This window comes from Glycine soja, chromosome 1, assembly GCF_004193775.1.
Source record: "Glycine soja cultivar W05 chromosome 1, ASM419377v2, whole genome shotgun sequence".
Classification (NCBI taxonomy): domain Eukaryota; kingdom Viridiplantae; phylum Streptophyta; class Magnoliopsida; order Fabales; family Fabaceae; genus Glycine; species Glycine soja.
The window spans coordinates 34,785,504-34,792,129 of NC_041002.1; the positions used below are offsets into that span (position 1 = coordinate 34,785,504).

Genomic DNA, 6,626 nt, shown 5'->3' on the forward strand with positions numbered 1-6,626 from the left:
CTTCTTAGTTTCAGATGATGCAGATGGGTTTGTAGCTACCTCATGCACTCCTCTAATGACTATGGCATCATTTCTGGCGCTAAACTGCTGGGAGTTGGAAGCCATCTTCTCAATTAAATTTCTGGCTTCAGCAGGAGTCATGTCTCCAAGGGCTCCACCACTGGCAGCATCTATCATAATTCTCTCCATATTACTGAGTCCTTCATAAAAATATTGGAGAAGAAGTTGTTCTGAAATCTGATGGTGAGGGCAACTGGCACATAGTTTCTTAAATCTCTCCTAGTACTCATACAGGCTCTCTCCACTGAGTTGTCTAATACCTGAGATATCCTTCCTGATGGCTGTGGTCCTAGAAGCAGGGAAAATTTTTTCTAAGAATACTCTCTTAAGGTCATCCCAACTCGTGATGGACCTTGGAGCAAGGTAATACAGCCAGTCCTTTGCCACTCCCTCTAATGAATGAGGAAAAGCCTTCAGAAATATGTGATCCTCTTGGACATCTGGGGGTTTCATGGTGGAGCAGACAATGTGAAATTCTTTCAAATGTTTGTGCGGGTCTTCACCTGCAAGGCCATGAAACTTTGGAAGCAAATGAATCAATCCAGTTTTAAGAACATATGGGACATCCTCATCAGGGTATTGGATGCACAAGCTTTCATAGGTGAAATCAGGTGCAGCCATTTCCCTTAGAGTCCTCTCACGAGGTGGAGGTTGTGCCATGTTCTCAGAATGTGCAAAATCAGAATGCTCAGAATCAGAATGCTCAAAATTATAATGCTCAAGATCAGGATGTTCAAAATCACCAATAACAGAATGCACAGATTCACCAGTTATGGAATGCTCAGAATGATCAAAAGGTATAAAATGAGGCCTAACTAATCTATGAAATGTCCTATCTATCTCAGGATCAAAGGATTGTAAGTCAGATGGATTGCCTCTAGTCATACACTACATTCAGCATGCACACAACTAGTTGCCTTGTCATGTAAATAAAGGTGTAGGTTTGAACTACAGCTACCCTCAAATGATATCCAAATGACTTGAAATTTTGTGAGCAACCTTATAAAATGATGAGAAGATAGCACAAAAAATTTCAGACAAAAATTCAAAGTCTAACTATGAAAGCTAAAATTGGTAGGTTAAGAAAAATAAGTGAATAAAACTTGAAAAATAAAAAACTTTTGACAGAATCGCTTTTTTTGGACAATGGAGACCTCAGCCAGCCTATAGCAGGCTGCCATGGTGTAGGAAATTTTTTTCTACCCCAAATGCATATATAATAATTGCGATTCTGATAACCGGAGCAAAAGTTATGGCCGTTTGAGGTTTTGACAAACACAAAATTTGCTAGTTTTTTGGAACTTTCAAATCTGACCAAACTAAAGGCTCTAGCTATTTTTCCCACAAAATATGGATTAAAAGAAGTTACCACAAAAAAATTCAGCCAAAAATAACAACCCTAGCTACTAAAACAAAAAATCCCAATTAATTCAGCATGGGTAGTCGCTAAAATCCGTCTCTAATTGATTTCTACTACTACTCTGTTTTTCCGCAAGCTGATTTCTACTACTACTCTGTTTTCAAGCACAATCTTCACAGCAAAACACCCAAGACTGAAACAGGGAAAATGCTTAATGGTAAAACTGAAACAGAACACACATTAAACAAAATACCAGGACACTAATCAACACTAACACACATACTAATACAATACTAACAATTAAACATAAAACACGAAAGGATTAAACACACAACACTAGCTAGCTATTATGAACCTTTGGGCACTGCTCCCCGGCAACGGTGCCAAATTTGATCGAGGCCGTACCCGAATCAAATAAACATGAAAATGCAGTAACTAGGAAGTGATCCTAGGTCGTTTCCCAACGAGCAGTGACAAGCCAAATGTTCATAATATGCTTGCAGTAACAGTAACGATGGGGGGGGGGAGGTTTGGTTGTTTGGTAATTAAAGAGCAGAACAAATAAAATGGAATACGAAACTACTAATATTAAAAACGGGTTGTTTCCTCTGATTCAGAAGCCACTCTCTTATCCTGGGTTATGGAGAATTTGTCCCTAACAGTCAACCACTTAATCCAACCCTATTTCAATTTACTAAGCGAAAATCAACTTAGGGTTTTCAATACGTGATTAGGCACCACATACACCAGTTAGCCCTTCGTCCATTAAGCATGAACGCAAGTTAGGCTCAGAGGCAATTAATCGAACACGAAGCGTGCACTGATTAATATTCACGAAATTGGGATAACTGGTGAAGGGAAAACTGCCAGGAAACCACATTACAAACGAAACCTCAAAGAGAGTTGGGCTTCGTCCTCAAAAGGAAACAACACCAGAAAATCTAGCCTTCCATGGATTCAAACAGAAAATGCAATTGAAACATGAAGCAGAAACGTAAATGAACGGAAACGTAAATGAACAGAAACGTAAATGAACAGAAATGTAAAATGGAACAGAAACGTAAATGAGAGTAGAAGAAGAAGCAAGAACGAAATTGTAATTAGAAGCAGAAAATGTAAAATTGCATTACGAACTCAGAAGCATCAAAACAGAAAAACGAAAAACCCTAAAACAAAGCTCTGAATAATGAATAGCATAACAGAATAGAATGCCCTGCATGAATCCCAAGGCAGCTATTTAAAAAGAGTCACTCAAAGTCACTGGGCCCTATTACAATACTCTGGCCCAAAACGAAATAAACACTGAACAACATAAAATAAAATTGCGAAATTTCCGAATTAGAAATTAACTAAGGTAAGCGCTGCTTTATTTGCCCTCTTCAAGTCCACAACCAAAATCCGGATTAAGCCCAATGTTTCATTAATTCCTGAAATTAGATTAAAAACATCAAATTAGCTAAATGAGCCCAAATAATAAAACTGCCTAATTAATTGACAATTAAGACCAATCAATAATTAAAATGGTGCATAAAGGGTTTAGAAAATAGAAGAAAATGATGGCACATCAATAGGTCCTTTGATTCAATAGTGGACGACGCATAGAAATTAATTAATTCATTAACAAACATCATTCCAAGGAGATTTCTTAGCAAAATCAATTTCTCTTCAGTCAAGGGTTTTGTGAAAATGTCAGCAAGCTGATCATCAATGGGTACAAACTATAAGTCCATTATCTCATTCTAAACATGATCTCTTATGAAATGATGCCTAATTTTTTTATGTTTATCTCTAGAATGAAATATGGGATTTTTAGAAAGACTAATAGCAACTTTATGATCACAATAGATGGGAATTTTACTCTCATGAATATTATAGTCTTCAAGATGGTTTTTTATCCATAGAAGTTGAGCACGAATTCTTGTTGTTGACATATATTTAGCTTTAGCTAGTCAAGCTTTGCTTCTTTCATATCCATGTAACTAAGTTTCCACCAACAAAGTGATAGCTTGTACTTGTGCTCTTCCTTTGAACTTTATCGGTAGAAGCTAGCAAGCCTAAAAATTTCTCTTCTTTTGAACAAAAGACCAAGATTATGAGTTCCAATAAGATATCTAAAGATATGTTTAACTGTAGTTAGATGAACTTCCCTTGATTCTTGTTGAAATCTCACACATAGGCAAACATTGAACATGATATCAAGCCTGACTGTCATGGGATAGAGCAATGGTCCAATCATTGCTCTGTATTGAGTTCCGTCCATCTTTATTGATTCCTCTTCCTTTTCAAGGTATATTGTAGGATGCATTCGAGTCTTCAATTCTTTTGCATCGTTCATGTTGAATTTCTTCAATAGTTCTTTCATATACTTGGTATGGTGAATGTAGATACCATTAGGTGTTTGCTTTATTTGTAGTCCAAGAAAGAATTTCAGCTCTCCCATCATACTTATTTCAAACTCTATCTACATTAGCTTAGAAAAAATTTCACAAAGCATTTTATGAGTAGCACCAAAAATGATGTCGTCCATATATACTTGCACTAATAAAAGTTGTGAATCATAGTTTTTGCGAAAGAGAGTTATGCCAACTTTTTCTCGCTCAAAGCCATTTTTCAAGAGAAATGAACTTAGCTTTTCATACCAAGCTCTAGGAGCTTCCTTAAGTCCATATAAGGATTTGTTGAGTTTAAAAACATAATAAGGAAGAGTTTCACTCTCAAATCCTGGAGGTTGTTCAACACAAATTTCCTCTTTTGTATCCATATGATATAACTTCATATTGCTAAATGCTACAAATGAAAGTAAAATGTGTATTGCCTTTAGACGAGCTATAGGTGCATAAGTTTCTTTGTAATCTATACTTTGTTAGTGTGAATAACCTTTCTTTGTTTTGTCACAACCTTTGTTAGACACTAGACGATCTATCATTGGACGACCCAGACATCTCCTAAGGTTTTAATGAAAGCAAAAATATAAATTTGTTTTAACCACCTTGTTGCATGTAAGTCAACAGGTTTGATGACTGGAAGCAAGACCAGGTGAGACTTATCCATTAGTGGATACCTCATCTACAGGAAGTAAGAAGTACTCATTCAATGCATCCAAACAATAATTGGAATAAGAATTTTATTTGAATTATTAATTTAGTCTAGTTTATATGATTTTGTTGAAAAGGAACATATATGCAAATCTATCTTTTATTTTCTTTTATATGTCTAATGATCATATTGAGTCATGAATGAAAGATATGGAAAGTCTTGATCCTTTCAGACAGAAATGCATAGTATCCACTTATTTCAGGAAACAATCAATTTGCAAAAGGGTCATAACATTCAATCTTGAAGATACTATCCACAATTACAAGCATCTCTCTACCTATAAATATGACATAAAGGAATGAAGAAAAAGGAAGGAACGTACATAGAAAGACAAGGCTCGCCAAAGCGCAAGTAAATTCCCGATTTCATCTATAAGATGGCCAACTAAATAAAAGCATTAAGTACATAAACAAATAAAAAACTCAAAATGAAGTATTGGATTGATAGAATTAAAGCGAAACAAAGTTCATCCTTTCCTTTCCTAGGTGGAAGAAATTGCACTCATAAAAATAATACAATGAAACCTAGAGTGTCTAATGGAATAATGGAGGCGTCTAGTAGGTGGAAGTCTAAAATATAATTCTAAGAACTGTTCGGGACTTCTACATGTTACAATGAATGTCTAGCCTCGTATTTATAGAATTATAGCTAGGTTTAATTAAGGAAATAATCATAAGAAATTACAAACAAATAATATCTCTAATTAATTCAAGTAATTATCTTCTTCTTCTTCAGTTGATTTATCCTTGAAAAATATTTTGCTATTGATTTTCCTAGCTTTTATCTTCAATTTTCGCAATTTCTCCTCGAACTTTCTGCTGATTTTGTGCCTCTAGAGCTCTTGCTAGAATGACCTATTTTTACTGAAAAACTATAAAAAAATTCATTAAAAGTATCAAAAACATAAAATTCTACCTAAGACAAAGTAAAAACTGAATTTAAAGATAATTTGATTCAAAATAAGGTCTAAAGTTGACTAAAATGCCAAATAAATGTCACAAAATGCATATGAAAATCTGGTAAATTTGACGTTTATCAACCTTTCACACACTATCTACATCAGCATACTAAGGAACATGAAGACCTTGGGATGAATGGATGACATCTACTATGCTGCCCTCATCAACAAACTCCTTTAGGAACACCAAGTATTCCATGTCTTTGAAAGATTGGATGAAGACCCCAAGCAGTCCATCATCAGTAAAAGAACCTTCATTGCTAGACAGCAACACTTTAGTGTTGTCAACCTAAAGGCAATGAAAGTAGACATAAGGAGGAACAGGCCTACTGATCGAGGCCGTACCCGTATCAAATAAACATGAAAATGCAGTATCTAGGAAGTGATCCTAGGTCGTTTCCCAACGAGCAATGACAAGCCAAATGTTCATAATATACTTGCGCAGTAACAGTAACGATGGGGGGGGGGGTTTGTTTGTTTTGTGATTAAAGAGCAGAACAAGTAAACTGGAATATGAAACTACTAATATTAAAAACGGGTTGTTTCCTCTGATTCAAAAGCCATTCTCTTATCCTGGGTTATGGAGAATTCGTCCCTAACAGTCAACCACTTAATCCAACCCTATTTCAATTTACTAAGCGAAAATCAACTTAGGGTTGTCAATACGTGATTAGGCACCACATACACCAGTTAGCCCTTCGTCCATTAAGCATGAACGCAAGTTAGGCTCAGAGGCAATTAATCGAACACGAAGCGTGCACTGATTAATGTTCACGAATTTGGGATAACTGATGAAGGGAAAACTGCCAGGAAACCACATTACAAACGAAACCTCAAAGAGAGTTGGGCTTCATCCTCAAAAGGAAACAACACCAGAAAAACTAGCCTTCCATAGATTCAAACAGAAAACGCAAATGAAACATGAAGCAGAAACGTAAATGAGACAGAAACGTAAATGAAAGTAGAAGAAGCAAGAACGAAATTGTAATTAGAAGCAGAAAACGAAAAATTGCATTAAGAACGAAAACAGTAGCCTTAGAACAGAAAAACGTAAAAACCTCAAACAAAAGCTCTGAATAATAAAATATCATAATAGAATAGCCTTGCACAAATCCCAAGGCTGCTATTTAAAAAGAGTCACTCAAAGTCACT

The 6,626-nt window shown here is 35.6% G+C and overlaps 1 non-coding gene across 1 annotated transcript; it reads left to right on the plus strand.

Annotated features, from left to right (window-relative positions):
• The first annotated feature begins 235 nt into the window (after positions 1 to 235).
• Positions 236 to 342, plus strand: LOC114368430. The gene has a single exon (XR_003657340.1). It is a non-coding gene; the product is annotated as a small nucleolar RNA R71 (small nucleolar RNA).
• The last annotated feature ends 6,284 nt before the right edge of the window (positions 343 to 6,626 follow it).